Source organism: Amyelois transitella, chromosome 21 (genome assembly GCF_032362555.1).
Source record: "Amyelois transitella isolate CPQ chromosome 21, ilAmyTran1.1, whole genome shotgun sequence".
Classification (NCBI taxonomy): domain Eukaryota; kingdom Metazoa; phylum Arthropoda; class Insecta; order Lepidoptera; family Pyralidae; genus Amyelois; species Amyelois transitella.
The window spans coordinates 4,581,992-4,600,268 of record NC_083524.1 but is presented as its reverse complement, the minus strand read 5'-3'; the positions used below and the strand labels follow the sequence as shown (position 1 = coordinate 4,600,268).

Here is an 18,277-nt window from a genome sequence, read left to right as displayed (position 1 = left end):
AAGCTAAGATGTAGCATAATCCTTTTGTCCACTACCAAACCAAGCACGTGTGATTCGACTGCTGAGGAATCCGACCTTTGTACCAACTATTTGCATACCAACTGGTTCCATCTATACGATATTAATCAAAGGTTTTATTAGTGAACATCAAAGAATATACACAATGCTAAGATCTCTTATAAGGTACCCTCAATACCATTGTTACTTTTGTCTGAGGTTGATTTATGAGCGGCCACTGTTGTTGGGCCACTACGTATTGTGTTGTCAGTTTTTGTTTGGTGTTCGCCGACATTGTATACTACCCCTTCGGTCCGGTCCAGCTCAGATGCCTTTATTCACGTTGATCTCACTTTGATGTCTCTAACCTCGTACAATGCCCCGGGATTCTGTGACTCGGAAAAGATTTGTACCATTACAACCTTTGCATAATTCATAAACGTGTTCTTCAAATTAACTGTATTATATAAATTCCCAATTGGTAATATTTGTATTTAATTAATGTATTCATGATAGTCGTATCCAAATGGTCAAAATTAGATTTTTGACATTCCAACCCGGAATCGATCGAATTGCTTTCGATCACTGACATCATTCTTAAGTCGTCGTGATTTGTCTCAAAGTTTAAAAATAAAGTGAATGTCTCAAATAGACAAAAATCATTTATAAAAAAGATAAAAAAAAATTTGGTTCAAATAAATAATATTTAAAAAGTTTTAACCAGAAAACCACATAAGTTACTTTTTTGCTACACCAACTTACATTTCATAATACACCTCGGCAACTCAATGTCAAAACAAATCCCGAATTCCCCGTCTAACCCTTTGTCCCTTAGCACAAGTCCTTGACCGTCCATTGTGCCCTTATTGTGCAGCACAAAAGGGCGGCTGGATTGAGCTGCCTTGTAATTTTCATGCTTCACTCCTCGCATTCTCGCTTCTCAGTACATCCACTCTCTTCCAAATCATTACGCTCTTCGCTTTTGTGTGAGCTCGCTGCGTCTTTATTACGAGGTAATACCTCATTGTGAACATCTCATTCTTTATTAGACATCACATTGTGCGCTCCTGTACGCTTCTTATTGGCTCTCAAAGTTTTTTCTACATCTGTTTTGGGATTTGTAATGTTTGCGTCATCAATACTAATGATTGCAACCGGTAACACAATAGTTATTGTTGTGGCTTTGATTTGTCTGTACACGCATTGTCGGAATCTACATCGTCATTATATTTAGTGAGTTTGGCGTTTTGTTAATTTAGTTTGGTAACAATAAGATAATCATATTCCAATGCGGTAGCGTATGTCTTTTATGTGTGATTATGTTTTGGTTTATAACTGTTTTTAATTTGTAAATTATGGAATTCCAGCTTCAATAGGAAGCTACACTGTAATTGGTAAATAATTGCAATTCAGTCAGATTAAGCAATGAGCCTGTAAATTTGTCACAAAGCGCATTTTATTATGTTTATTCAAATACAAAATTTTTATTCATTATTATGGGACATTCCAAACATCACTTAATACAATTGGTTTCACAACATCGGTTGACGTCAAATGAATTCAATTAAACTAAGTAAATCGCCGCTTTCAAGGCATCAGTGCAGAACAAACGGTAACAAACTGCACTGCAACATTTTCTTCAATAACGTGACCTTCGCAATTATCCAAACTTAAAATAAGAATATAACTATGGACGAGATAATTTTATATGATTTTAGCAGTCACAACCTGTATACTAACCTTATCAAAAGCAAATCATTCTCATTGAGGTCTTTGTTTGAAAGATGTTTTTGTTCACAACGAAACTGAAGTCATAAAAGTTTCATTATAATCTTAAAGATAGCAGAACAGTTGTATGATTGAATGCTACGTATGGTGAGTGCGCACGACTGAACGGAGACGTAAGGGAGATTACATACGAGTACAATCGAAGCATACATTTCTGAAATAGTTAAGCGCCACTTCTGCTATTCGTCTACTAGTTAAGTCAATATTTTAAAAAATGTTAATGATCTTATTAATTATTCAGATGTTTTATTTATTGCAGATTTTAAATTATTACCAAATAAAAAACCATGAAACGATTGTCATTTCAGCGTGTGATTTATGTGAGTTTTACAAAGTTTAAGAGGATATTTTTCACTTATTTGGTTTTAAGATTATTATCTCTCGATAAAAGTAGCAGTGTCTGTGTATGAAGACACATCTTTAGATTCTAAATCTGTACACAATCCAGCCATAAAATATGGCCCCAACAATAAAACAGAAGTGGTTCGTTCTACTTCAACACTGGCAAAAGTGCTATATTCTTAGAAGGATGAAGTTTTTATTACACTGCACAATTTAATTCCTCTTAATCTATCGGATTAGTATATAATTCAGTTTGAAAAAGATATTTATAGGAACATAAAATTACTTCTTAATAAAAAGATTATATAACTCGCCTTTGACGTAGAATTAATCAAGTGTTTGAAATTGCGAAAGCGAAGATTTGATATTGTTAATGTAAAAATACATCAAAATTTATAAATTAAAGAAAACTCAGATGTAATAAATTGGTACATCTTCTATACCTGATACTACTATAAATTAAAATTTCATTTACAACAATGAAGTCTGGGCAAGAAATAGGTATCTAGTAATAGATCCATTAACAAAAATAAGGCAGTAATAATTGAATAAGACAGATAAGACAAAATGCCTTATCTAAGATCGCGTACAGTACAATGTAGGTATCATTCCCGTGAATGATCTCAACGAGCTATTAAATCATGACGACATTGTAGTTAGAAGTAAAATCATCATTAAAGTCTTTGGGTATTATTGTTTTATATGAATTATTATCGCCTACGTCTGCTTCTCACACCGGTAGCATCCATCACACTTGGCGTGTTATTGTTCCAAGCTTTGGTATGCAGGGGAAGAAGACATTTGTCAAGGGATTTGCTTTTGTTTTCTGAGAGCTCGTTTGTATGGCTCAAAATGGCATTTTGGAGATAAATTTTAATTCCATTTAAAACTTTTATCCTAAATAAGAAGAATGCTTAAATTTGTGGCATCTGTTTTCTTATTAGAAAAGGATTAGTTAAAAAGATTTATCCATTGAAAGTTGTGTTTCGATACATGTTGATATTAAAAACTTGCGTGACCCATCTTTCAATACAGACTTACGAATTCATAATCAAACACAAATACAAAAAATAAACCCACATTCCGAAACCTTATAACAATTTTGCAGTCAATAAAGCCAGCGCTAATGATTGCGAGACGGCAGTTAAAGCTAAGGTTATTAAAATCAGCCCTGTACTATCATCTATTAACAATAATCACATGCATAATAACTATGAAAATCCTACGTTTATGTTCAAATGAATGAGCATTATGATATTCGCAGCAAGAACTAAAATAAACCAAAAGGCGAACGGAAACGGGCGCTATATTATTAGAAACGACAATTCTATTATTTTTATTCGTAACACATCTCTGGGGTTTGGCTATAAATCTGCGTTGGCAGACGTTTCCACCTCTAATAGTACGGCAATGGGGGTTCCTAGAACAGCCATCGGTTCACACCCAATTAGGTAAGTAATGGTACTATTTATTTTGATTTGGCACTTAAATAGACTGGCTCAGATGCTTTGGTTATTGTTAATGAAAATAAAATCCAATTATTTGTTTATTATAGAACTAAATAGAAAAGGGAGAGGATAAAATGAAATATAACTTTAACGACACAATAAAATGGAAAATATAGGTATATTCAACGGTAATTAAATAGAATATTAAGCTTCTATTCAACAGAATTTATATTATCCATTTTGATATGTAATATAGGTTTTTATTTTTAATTTTACGGATACTGAAGCATTTTTTCTAATTTTGTTAGTAATACCATCCGGGTACCTTACTACCTATTTAAAATTATTATGATTCTTACACAATTTGAATTAAAAAGAGTTTTAATTTTATCGATTTTTCTCCTTCTCTAGGTTTATCAATTTTGTATTAATTAGATACATAAGAAGGAACTTTATATAACGATGACAGTAAACAATCGCTTTAACCTTTAACTAGTGACGTGAAACATTTATAACACTATAGGTGACGTGTCGTCTCACAGGCTACAACTTTTAATGTAGATTTTTTCGGAAACTATAATTGGAATGTTTTGAAACTATATATGTATTATACTAGTAGTATGTAATAAAAGACATATTAATGAATTTATACGTTTTTATTTATATATTTATATTTAAAAAATAGGAACAAATAATAGTGAGGGCATTTCAGACTTTTTCGACATGAGATCTTTATTTTAGTATTTTTATATACCCTAAACTATAATATAACAAACTCATTACTTTTAACTTAAAGTCTAAGGTTGAAAGTAACAAAAAAACAAAAAAGTAACTTCTGAAAATAAAATACAAAAATTCTGACAACTACTCAATTTGGCATAAATTACTGGCAATTTTTGCACAGGGGATTAGAACATTGCAGACATACGGGATTGTTACACCCAACACACGTGTACACTGTCATTCTGTGTAATTTAGATGGACAAATCTTGCATGCCCTTCGTTTGCCTTGACCAGAGTGATGACCTTGCTCATCTTCTTCGACCATATCTTCACCTAGAACTCGCTTTATAACAAGCCGTAATTCCCGTGGCAGTTGATTGCAGACAACGCGGCGTTGCATATGAGGTACCACTAATGAACGCGCTAATGATTTTAGAAAATCTCCTCTATCAGCACTTTTGAGCTGATGCATATTATATAATATGTAAGCGTTCATAGCACTCAAATCCACAATGCGATAGAACAACACCATTGGCCATCTTCTCGTTCGGCGGCTGCTTGAATAATTGGAGCATTTTTTATCTGCTTCGTCTACACCTCCTTTGGTTGCATTATAATATAGAATAATTTCAGGCTTTTTAGTGTCCTCGTCAACATCGTTATTGTGATGCATCGAAGATACTAGAATAACGGCTCTGTTCTTCTTGGGTACATATGAACACATAGTAATTTGTTTTGTAAAACCAAATAAAGCAGATTCAGCTTTTCGATGTTTTTGCGGTTGAAATTCACTGGGTATTTCGCGTTTATTTTTTTTCATAGTACCCACATATGTTAGCTTTCGTTTTGCCAGTTCATTAATAAGTTCAATCGAAGAGAACCAATTATCAGCAGTCACATTACGGTTGCTTCCTGCAATTGGCTGTGTCAACCTAAGGACACACTGACTGGGCACAAGAAGTTTTTTTTCGTAGGTGGTCAATCCTTCACCATCAGAGCCTTTGCCAGTATAAACATAACCATTAAAAAAATAATAATTTTTTGCATCGCATAAGGCTCGTATAACTAACCCGTACTTGCCAGGTTTCTTAGGCATATATGATATCATATGACTTCTGCCCCGAAACTTCACTAACATCTCATCTATAGTAACGCATTCGCTCAGTTCATACAGTCGTTGAGAATTGTTGACAAACTTGTTGAAAATAAGTGATATTGCTGCCAAACTATCACTTTTTGCCTTTTGTTGCGGTCATCTGGGTTATCGAATCGCAAACATAGCAGCAAAATGACGAATCTATTTTCCGACATACAACATCTGAATATCTCACAACCAGTACCATCCCTGGCAAATAAATAACTAGAACGTTCGTGGTTAGATTTCAAGACGGCTGAATATAGTAATAGACCAATAAAAGCCTTTAATTCAATCAAATCTATGTCTTTCAGTTCTGGTTTATTCTGTCGGGTAAACTTCAACCTGTAACTAGAGATTTTCTTATTTGTCCAAGTCAAAATTTGTTGTAACATTTCTTCGTCAAATAATTTATACCAAATGCTAAGAGGATCTTTATTATCTTGGGCTGTCAATTTCGAGGTACATGCACGCGTTATTATGTTATGTTGAGGTGTACGTACCCTCGTATTAGGAGGTATCTTGGACCATTTGTACCGATTTTTACCATAATAAAAATTTGACCTTCGTAATTCAGAAAGAGGTGTATCGTCTTCGCTTTCGGAACCATCGCTTCCAACTTCTTGCTCGTATTCCACATCACTGTGGTATTCTTCCAGAATGACAGAATTGCTCTCCTGATTATCATCTTGATCACTATCATGGTTCTGCAAAAGTTCGCCCTCAGAAATCAAGAATTCTTCACAATCACATTCGCTATCAGATTGGTCAGATGCTAGCATGAGGGATTTGAATTCCTCTTCAAATGAAGGACTATTTACGCGTAATATTTGTTTTCTTGATGAACTCGCAGCTTGTTCTTTACGTTTCCTCGAATTTTCTGCCATTTTGCACTAAATATTTAAAAATATATTTTGTATGGCAGCTAGTGACAAGTAGCCTGACAGGCTACGCCCGGTTTTTCAATTGATATTTCTCACGTGTTTTAAAAACAATAACACATCTGTCGCCTTGCGCAGTCGTTTTAGCACTAAAACAAAAGCTACTGAGACGCGGGGTCGCGGCAAGCGGGGGGAAGTGCATTATTCTAAGAATTGGTAATGTGCGCGACGCCTGTGAGGCTACACGTCACTAGTTAAAGGTTAAATTTCATCGGTCAGCTGAATAGCATCATTAGAAGCCGGGCATCTCTCATCCTCGCGGCCACGCATTATTTATCAGAAACACCATTCTGTTCATTGTTTCATAATAAAACATTAATTTTGTCAACGGACTGTACGCGTGAACGAGCCGCTCCAATATTAGAACTTCCGTTCGCACTAAAACAAAAAGAATTCACTATCAATTTGAAGAGAATCGCGAAGAAAAAATCAAGAGCTGAACTAACACGAAGCAAATCTCACTGTATTGGGTTCCACACATGCAAATCTTGTTCAACATTCAACAAAAACAAAAAGCAATCGAGAGGATACCGACAAAAAAGCGAACAACACGTGCAGCGAGGAAGCAAAAAAGGTCAACAATATGCCTAATCTACAATCCATGTCACAGGCTAAAGGTTATGGAAGGTTGGGCAAAAAATTCTCACAAAACGCTTTTGTGTTCGAACGAAATCGCCCGTAAATCCTTATTAACACTCATCAATGTGATCCCTGTTCGTGTTCGAATTAAGGTTTAAAATAGTCTGAAGGGCAGTCGCGACTCTAAGTTGTTCATTGTTCGTACCTTAGGGAGTAATGACAACAGATTTTTGTCTCTTTTTTCTTATTTCACATGTGGCATCGCAATCCTGGACGATATGTGACACATGTGTCGGTTTTAGGTTACACCACAATAATGACTGCCTCTTCAAAGTTTCCCATATCTCCGATGTCCATTACAAGTGTTTTAGCTTGTGAATTCTAATTTCTAAAAGGAGTCGATGCACTTTTTGCTTTGATGTTTCGTATTTGGAACTCGATATCGTGAAGTTTGTCTTTCTCGACAGGTGAAATACTTTTGGAAAAGGGAAAGCTTCTGGTCCAATCTAAGTATCCCGAAATAGCTTGTACAGTAGCATTATCGCTTTATATTTCAATGTAATATAAATAGTGAGGTTGAAACTGAATAAGTAATTCTAAACCAAAACGCTACTGAAACGTATCTGGTCAATAAATTTAGTCTGCCGTAAATAGAACTATAAAAATTATTTTACGATACAAGAGTGAGATACATTAAGACAATGTTAAGCGTGTATTTCACAATGGGCACATTATGGGCTAATTGATTCGGCCACAATGGGCTTTATACGGCCACTCATGGCCACAAAGATATTATTGTCTATGGCTGCAGACGTCTGCTAACACTTGACCAAAGACAAAATGCCTTTGTAACGTTTGCTTTAGAGGCGCCATCCGTAATAAGATATACACATAACGAGATTGATTCACCAATGATAAAATATTTGCATACGCGAAATTCTTTTGAGACAATAGGCTCTTATATCATGATTTTAAGCAGATGATGACAGATCAAATACAATAAACTTCAGGAATTAGCGTTTTGTGAGTTAGTTGATAATAAATTCAGTCTTACTAAAGTCATATAAAAATAAAGTCAACTTATGCGTGTAACACCTATAAAATGGATGATTGATTTGCTTCTTATATACATAACGAAAGTAATTCTAAGCTGGCTATTTTAAAGTCTACATTGATATAATTGCATCTATATCAATTGCGGGGTAGATAGAGCCAACAATCTTGAACACTGAAAGGCTACCATTCAGCTGTATAGCATAAGATTATTACTGTTACGCTAAAATAACGGTACTTACAAAAAATTAAGATGTAACATACTCGTACAAGCGACTTACAATTAGTATGTAAACGGCCATATCTTCGAAATTGTTAACACAAACATTGATAATTATCAAAAAGTGGTTACAGATTGAGAACATTATATTTTTTTTTAAAAAAAGGTGTTTTCGACTGAAATTATACGACTCGGCATCGTATAATGGACCATTTTCTAGAACGATATTTTTTGATTGCGTCATTACAATTAAAACTAAAACGAATAGCTCAGACTGTTGTCTAAATTTTGCCTGAGAATTCAGTATCCCATAGGCACGAGAAAATTTAATTTTACGCGATTATATATTTTATAAAACTATCGATAAAAGAAGTTTGTAACTTAATAAGACCATCAGACATACGATCTTGCGTAAATTGTAAAACACAATCAATCACAAACAATAAATCTTTAAGCCATCGCCCACTGGGTCCGTTAATAGCAAAAACTTGCCCAAAATTTGGAGAAATTCGATATTTTTTTGTTTCCCTACCGACCCAGATGTTTTAATGTGGTGCATGTGTTCTGTTGGTCTTCTATACAATGCCCGTGAGTGCATTTAATGCACTGTCTTATTCGATTGTATATTTAGAACAAACAGATCGTCTTTTGTTTACACGCGGGTTTTTCAATTCACTGATTTGAAAGCGATAATTTGAGTGGAATTTTAAATATCGCCATCATGATTGATGATATTAATTCTTTGTCAATTTTCAAGACTATTGGCTCTGTCTTCTCCGTACAGGATGAAGATGTGATTTGTGTGTGTATTGTGTATTTAAAATTCTTTAAAAATCTGAAGCAATTTTGGTAATTTAAGCATGGAAATATTTTTGTTCGTGTGGTGTTATTTATAAGAATATATACATAATATTTTAAATTGGTATAAGTGTTTAATTTAGCTTTGACTCATATTTTTTGACATTTGGGTGTAGTTTTTATAAATAAAATATACTGATTTTTGATAAATGATTAAATATTTTTACAACAAATTTTTTACACTTTACTGTATGACATTATTGAAAAATTTGTTTGGTATGGCCCAGAGACGAACTCAACAACGATTCGATCAAATTTGCATGTCATTCATTTATCATGAAACTGCGTAGACTAGACTAAACACGCTTTGAACGGAAGTCTCGAACAAACCCGTTTGATTATTATTACAACGAACATTTTTTCCATAAAATTAAACTATCGCTCACTGCTATATATTTATAATAAAGAGTTTTATGGGTTTACGCATCGAACGATAGTAAAATATTCACAGGATGCAGGACTATCCCGGGTTATTGTATGAACAATGTGTTTGCTTTTCAACGAATATAATCTTTGTCATAAAATGTTCCAGCGTTTTATATCTTGGACGTAGATGGATTATCAAAAACAATAAGCGAGGAAGCTTTATAGAACCATCTTGTTTTTACTATCAGAATAATAAAACTCTATTCAAGAAATAGAAAAATTGATTTAACTTCATATTAGCATGATTTTAAATGAAAAATATGCAATCTGTCTCGCGGGATGAACTTTTATTTAGTACCGTGTGTCTCGTTTCACATCATAATAAAAAGCGAAACAGCGATAGTTGTTCGCGCGATAAAAGCGGCGTCGCACGCGTCATGTTACAAGACCATGCATAGTACAAAATCTGGTACCTACTATAAAGTTCTGTGAATGTTTCAGAACTTACTTCTGTGTAGGTAGTCAACCAACAAGTTAATATAATAAAACAGAAAATTGACACTAAGATACACATAAAAACAGACAAAAGTCGATCGATTCGGTTCCAACGCACCTGTTGCATGTTATTTTAAATTTTGACTGAATAATTAAAATCTAAATTAATCTTTATACAATGCCGAAGCAATATGTCAATCGGGGTTTGTTCCGTCAGCTATATTTCTCGTTCACAAACAAACACACGTCTCTAAAGCAACGTGTTTACTTTCAACTGTCGAGGGACTATGGTATAGGAATCGCATCCATCTTTGTTCGACTAATAATGTTTGAATTATATCTGTAGTTTTTAACGCTCATTTTGGCCATTGAAGTGTTGCGTTTCCAATTATCTTGATTTGTTGACGCTACTGTCCAATGAATAGTATTCCATCCAAGTTCGTGTTTTGGAAGAAATTCAAGAGGAATATTTAAGTTTATCATAAGGTCATTCTAAAACAGAATGGTATGCATAATAAATAAAGTTAATGTGAATCCTTTCACCAACATCAGATTTAAAGATCAATCACACTTGATATTGATATATACGGTACGACAATAATTAGCACGCTAAATCATCACAAATATTCTCAAGTTCCTAAACATACGAACACAACAATCGACAGGTTTCCTTTGCATACACAAAACCCTTTCTCACACGTAACAACACGAAATCGGAGCACGTGTATAAATCTCATTGTAAAGGTGTATTGTTATGGGCATTTCCTCTGGGGTCAAATGATCCATGACAATTGTACAGGAAACTCTTTATTTTCACGATCCACCGATGAGACGATGAAGCACGTAAAGCAGAAATAGATGTACATATTATTAATAAAGATAAAATTGTGCAAGACGATAGTATTTTAGACCACCATGATGGAAATACATCTGGTGTAGATAATAATAATGCTAACGGCTGTAAGGCGTTCCCTTTGAATAGGAGTTAAATTGAAATAGATCAAATTCAATTCTTAAGTGATCTTTGATTAATATCTGGATATCAAGGAATTACACAAGACACTTCACTTCTTATTTCCTTAAGGGAAGACACATCCAATAATAACAAAGCGGCCCAGTTTAGCTGGACGATGGGTCTATTGACGGAATTAAGATTCGGAATCAGTAACAGATTTCTAGCCCATTCTTAGCATTTCTTCGCAACCCATTTCACGTCATAATTAAAAAGCAAAATAGCGATAGTTTTTCGCGCGATAAATACGGCGTTGCGCTTGAAAATATTATATTCACGACGTAATTTAAAAATAATTATTATCCAAGTTTTAAACAATAGAATTGTATTTGACTTGGCACACTCTCAACACTAAATTTTAGATTCTATTGCCCCAAGTTCTACGACAATGGCACTTCCTCAGCATTCAATCCACGCGGTGGCCCTTCGATAATTGTCCAATAATTGCACAATAAAACACGTGCTAGCCAAACAGAAGGGTTCCACCAAACAATGACGCAGACACCTACAGAGGGTTTCTTTTGGCTCTTTTGGGAGGTGTGGTCCAAGTCACAGATTATAAATTAATCATTGATTTGATTATTATTTAGAATATGAATCTGTTTGATGATAAGCAAGTTGAAATAAAGCTTTTTTTATTTTTGGATTAAAATTACCTACGTTAGGAATGAATGGGCGTGTGAACTAATTTATGCAATTCAACGTACACTCCGAAGTGAAGTCTGTAAAAGACACGCAGATTCGCTACCTAATCAGCGATGCTTAAGGCTCTGCAGCCTTTCAGCTGTAAACAGCGCGTCACCGATAAGTCTTCTGACCAAAAGCTTTCAGGGTTTTGCACTAAAGAGGCAGATCACCACGTGGAACCCTATATCTAATTAAATGAACTCTTTCCGAACGAAGTCACGGGCACCACAGTTAGTAAAAAATAGAATATTACTAGCTTTCGCCCGCGGTTCCGCCTGCGTGTAAAGTAGATCCCCAAGTCCTTCGTCCACACTTTTTTTTAAATTTAAGAGCTAAACTCTTATTGGTGGAGTTAAGTAGAGCTTCCTCCATTCATCGCTTTTCTTTCGTCCACACTTTGTTTAGGCAAAATTTTATTGAGATCGGTTCAGTAGTTTTGACATGAAAGACAGACAGACAAAATTTTCACATTTATATTATTAGTTTGCGGATTAATTTCATTCTCGCTGTGTCAATATCAACCGCTCGAGCTCACATTTTAAACCAAACCAGATTTTTTTCTATCTCCCTCTAAGTCTTCAGATTGAAAGAAACGGAAGACCGTTGTCTACCAAAATGGACAAATTGAAGTAAGGGGTTTGAATTTAAAGGGCAAATTCTATTGTCGCGGAACAACAAGGTTTATTTAGCATAAAAATTGACGTGGGGTGTGAAGTAAAAAATAAACTGCTTAGGTATTCTACGCTCTAGGTATGTTTCGTTTGAAGTAAATGAAAAAAAAACCTACAAATTGGTAAAAAAAGACAAATGTAAAATTAACTTACATGAAAACACACACATATGTAAATCCTTACATATTAAGTTACAAGATAGCCACATTGATGAAATTAAGATTCAGTGATGAGAGTGACAGGTTGCTAGCCAATCGCCTAAATAGAGAATCCCGAATGCTTCTGAATGAATGTATATGTATTCTCTCGTCCACATTCTATTCTAAGTTTAATTGATATTGTGAAGTTGACGTTGTTGAAGAAAATGCTGCAGTGCAGTTTGTTACCGCTTCTTCTGCACTGACAATTTATTTGACGTCAACCAATGTTGTTAAACCATACGTTTTGACAATAATTAAGCGATATGAAGTATCCTATAGTAATGAATAAAAATTTTGAATTTTGCTTCAAAAGGAAAATTGTAATGTTTTCTGTAACTAGCTAACTAACCTAGATTCACTACATTGGTTTCGGTTTTCAGCGATCATCGAAATCAAAATAAATTACCTAAATAAATCGTTAAAAGAACTACGACACACAAATAATTCCATATTATTTATTACCTACCTATAATAACAATACCCAAATACTAGTAGTACAGGGTGGGCCAGGAATTAGTTAACATTTTAAAAATTCATTAAAAAAAAACTATTATATTTACATCAAAAATTATTTATTTAAGAGATAGCTTATAAAATGGAAATTACTTTTTAAAAATAATATCATTTAAATAGCCACCATCACGGCGTTGGCATTCCTCTAAACGAGCACGAAAATTTTCGAATACTCGCCGTAATAAAGATCGTGGGATCGCTGACATTTCGTCTCTTATTTTCGCCTTTAATTGAAGCAATGTCTTTGGTTTGTGGGTATAGACACGATGTTTTAGATATCCCCAAAGAAAAAAATCGGCTGGCGTTAGGTCAGGGCTCCTAGGTGGCCACGGAATGTCACCTCTTTGGGAAATGAGCTTTTCTGGGAACATTTCTTTGACGACCGGTAGGGATTCATTAGACGTGTGGCAAGTCGCTCCATCTTGCTGAAACCACGTCTGCCGATTGTAGCCGGCAAATTCTTGCAGCTGTGGTGTCAAAAATTCTCTCAGCAGCTTCACATACTCGGAGGAGTTTACTGTGATCGTACAGCCACGAAAATCCTCAAAAAAATAAGGTCCAATGATTCCTGTAGCTGAAATGGCTGCCCATACAGTGACCTTAAGGGAATGAAGAGGCCTTTGTTGTTTAGCCCTGGGATTTTCGCTGCTCCAATATCTGTTATTTTGTTTATTGACGTGCCCATTGAGATGGAAGTGGGCTTCGTCAGAGAACAAGATGTTGTCAAAGTTACGGAAGCGATCCAACATTGTTTCAGCATATGTTTTGCGTAAAATCAAATCATCAGGCTTTAGTTCTTGCACTAATTGAATCTTATATGGATGTAATTTTAAATCACATTTCAAAATGCGGCGTAAAGACGTGCGAGATATGCCTAATTCAGCCGAGCGTTTGCGCGTCGACAAATTTGGATCGCGCCGAACTGAAGCTGAAACTCTCTGCACGTTCTCATCACTCCGTGAAGTCCGTGGGCCGCCGGTTTGCTTCACATTTAGCGTCGATCCGGTCTTTTCAAATTTGTTTACCCATTTCTTTATTAAAACTGAGCTTGGGCACTCATTTAGGTCGTGTAAATGGAATTCCACGCGAAATAGACGCCGCACAGAGTGAGCGAACTATTGTTTAAATAAAATTGCTTTACCCAAAAGGCACGCTGCGGTCCCGTGAAGCGATCCATGTCAACTAAATTTCCAAGAACTGAGCTAGCTGTTAGACCTCTCCCCGCACCACGCCCCTCTGCTGTTTGCGCGCGAAGTCAAATTCAAATGTAAACAAATTCATGGCCCACCCTGTATTACCTGTACATCTTGCACAGTGGTTACATACCAAAAATACGCGGACAAAATACGAAATTCTTTTCAATTCGCGTTCGGTATTCCCATTACACGTATTTACAATGGGACGAACAAAGACGAGACGTTGAGACGTGTTGAGAATTAATAAAAAAAAAATCGAGGGCAAAAGGGTGGCAATGCTGTCGAGTGCGAGATCTGGATGTCACAATACTAACTCGGGACGTGATCGACCTACTTAATTTTGTCGGGTTGTAAGATTTCAGATGTAAATCGACAGGGTGGTTACAATCGAATTGTTATAGGATAATGGATTTCCTGACGAAATAAAAGTGAAGATGACGAAATCTTTCGAAATGATTTTTTATTAAACTATATTATATTATTTTATTACACTAAGTACATACTTACCTACCAAAAACACGGGACTGTGTTATATATTTTAGATTTCTAGCAAGTAACAAAAACTTTTTTTGAATTTCTTATTATCCTAATTTCAAAAAAGGTTAAAAAACTAAATTCAGTATTATTTAACATTCGCAAACATGATTTGCATTTTTTAGATTAAAAAAAAAGACAATCTCGAGTGATTACTTCAATGCCTACCGCCTATAGGATAGATAACAATAACTATTAATTCTAAGATAAAAACGTACCTAATCAGTTATTAAATTGAGAAATAAGCATGTAAACCTGAACGTAAACCCATTCCATCACGGCCGTCGAGTGCAGTGCGGAGTCGCAACAAGATACTCCAAAACACATTACGGCCATTACTTCATTAGGCTTACTCGTAAACTCGTTTTAAACGCCATATCCCAAACCACACTGTTTGATTTAGTGCGAGAGTCTTCAAGACAAAACCACATCCTATCGATTTTTTAAAACTAATAAATACGCTATTAACGCAGCCGCATCTTCTCTTTACTGCATCGTTTGACGTTACCTATTTTGTATATCTGTCTGGTTAAATAGTTACATACATATTTTTAATACCATAGCATCCGGCACCGTGTGCTAAGGTTTATATTCGATTGGATTTACGACTGTTTTCATTGCGGCCACTGTTTGATATAAATACGTGACGGTTTCCTGTTGGTTAATAACAAAAATAATATTTAATAAAAACAATTGAATGCGCTATCCTAGTTTATGGAACACGAATCAGACTGAGGTTGACTTTCACACATGTTTTCAGCAGTCATAAGTATGCAGTGGATATTCATTTGGATTTGAGATGACACGATAGTCTTCTTCTACAATTCAAATTATTTAAAAAGAAAAATACAATATCTAATATATAATATACGACTAAATGTTTAAGTAATCCAAGACATGATACAGTTTTGTGATTAATTAAATTAAGTTTATGTAGGTTTGTATTAAAAGTATGGTTGTTAGTGATCAGAAGACAAAATGATAAGAATCGCAGCCTACGCTCTTATAGGATACCTACAGCTAATTTGGATTCACATAAAAACTTCTGAATTACTTAAATATGCAAGTCTACCAAGATACTTAAAAAAATTAGTAACAATTTTGTATATAATGGTATATTATCTCTTTGATGAGTGGAATTTGAATGTACTAATGTTGAATAGACGATCTAGCTGACAGGCAATATTTTGTAAGAATTTTTTTTTAAGTTAGGTACTCTTTTCTATCTTTACTTAGAAATTGTAGCCAATGATGCCTCGCAAGTATAAAGTATTTTTTAAATCTTTGAATTGTCGATTGTTTACAATGAACAATCATACAAAGTGCTTTATATTGATTGTAAAGTTTCAAGTACTTACTTTATTTTTAATCGACATTTACAATGCAACTAATAATATATTTATGTGAGCTTGCAACAAACCGAGAACATTTTAAATGGGTACCTTACCCAAATCGTAACTCAACTCTGTAGTAAGTATCTCCAACAAATTGACACATTTTTATTACTCAAAACGGGCTTCATTAAATGTTATTTAAGATGAAAATAAAAAGGATGACGTGGGCCAAACAGCGTTCGAAATTTCGACAAACAACAGATCAATTTACGTTAATTTACCACGTACTTAATTTTAAATTTTAAATGCTGTAATTTGTGCGGTAAGCTGTACCAACAATACTTACAGTTTATTTCGCATTCAGCCCGGTACTACCTCAGGCTTAAAGGGAACCAATTAGCAATTGTCGCACAAAAATTTACCTTTTATTGTTCGTAGATGGGAGAACCTACTTGGAAATATTTTTGCGACATATTAAAAAGGCTTTTTATGAGCATAAATACTGACAACAAACTACAAATAAGTGCTTATCGCATTGTTGAAAGAATTTTAACTTAATGATATCAATTACTGTCAGTCAATTGTAAGTAGGTATTCTTTTTAAATGAAAGATCCTGATAATTTTCATTAATTTAACTAAAGGTACGTATTTAACTACTATAATTAAATAAAATTTAAACATTGTCTAGATTACCTATAATTAATAATTGTATTTTCTCTACGCTGACAATAAAACTCTACTCCTATAAATAAATGATTTATAATAAGCGTGCAAACTTATCAAAAGGCACCGAATTCGTAGGTAGGTATAATCGATTCCGAATTAGGTAGGAAGATCCATATAATTTTGGCTAAAACCGCTTACAAAATGAGGTAGGCACTAAGTAGGTACCTAAATATATAAAATGTAAATTCTTACGTCACATTTCACTACGTATTCAAATTGTCAGGGCTCAATAGAAAAGTACCTACCTATCCAAGTTATGGTAAGTAAATATATATACCTAGGTAGGTATATATATTTACAGGTAGGTATTAAGACAGATTACACAGATTAAGTTAGCCTCGAAGTACCTACTGAAGTTTGAAACTTGTGTTAAAATCTAATACCAACCCACTATAGGTACTATATTTCATAAAAATAATTATAAAAATAAACATCCAAGACCCAGGCTAATCACATAAAGTTCGTTCCTCATCATGCCCTGGCCGGGATTCGAACCCGGAGGTCATATGGCACAGACAAGCGCACTACCGCTGGCTCACTGGGCGGATGATAATACTAATTATAATGATTATATGGAAAGTAGGTAAAAATGTAAGCAGGTATCTTAGTAGAAGGTACCTACTTATAGTGAAACCTATTTAAACTTTGTAACTTACAATGTTACTTAAGTCTTAGTTAAAGGTGCATCCACACCTCTCTGGAGTCCTCTCAAGCCCGGGTATGCCTTTGACCATGGATCCTATATTGGGTTAGTCAGGTTTTTACCCAAAGCGACTCCTCTATCGATCTGACCTTTGCAACCTTTGCAGGTAAACCTTACCCGTACTGGATCCGTGGTCACACCTCCAGTTGCCTGAATGTGCAGGTTTCCTCACGATGTTTTCCCTCACCGTACGAGCATCGGTTAGTATTTAAATTAATGCATAATTTTCAAATTATTCATTGGTAATGACCGAGTTGGGATTTGAACCTGTGCCTTTCTGCGCATCACGCATTTTAACTGGGCACCTTAGCGTTTCGACCACTGACGCTCTTTTTAATTTCGTTCATTAGGTATGTTGCAATTATCAGATAAAGAGCTAATAAGCTAAAGCTAAAAAGACCTATCTACCTAAATAGCTGAAAATATTGAACAAGCAAGGTAGGTGTAATTCACCAAATTTTCTTCCAAAATAATTACCTAAGTAGGTATTAAAGCTATCTACCTAGGTCATTTCTCATGTGAATACCAACATACCTTTTTGGATAGGTAGGTATTCAGCTACAATTTTCTGAATTTAGAACATTTGTTTTAACTTTGGTTTAAGTAGGTACTTAATTAATATACCTAGATACGTACTTACTAATACATAAAAAACAGTGTTATATACCTCCTACTAGTCGATTGCGAAATATTTGGCAATCGAAGCCAATGGCCGTTGAATTTTTTCGTCCAGAAATTTTCAGCGTTGACCCACT

The 18,277-nt window shown here is 34.7% G+C and overlaps 1 protein-coding gene across 2 annotated transcripts in view; it reads right to left on the bottom strand.

Annotated features, from left to right (window-relative positions):
• Positions 1–18,277, bottom strand: part of LOC106138774 (transcription factor egl-13) — a 237,794-nt gene that overhangs the window by 90,836 nt on the left and 128,681 nt on the right. The gene's annotated exons all lie outside the window — the stretch shown is intronic.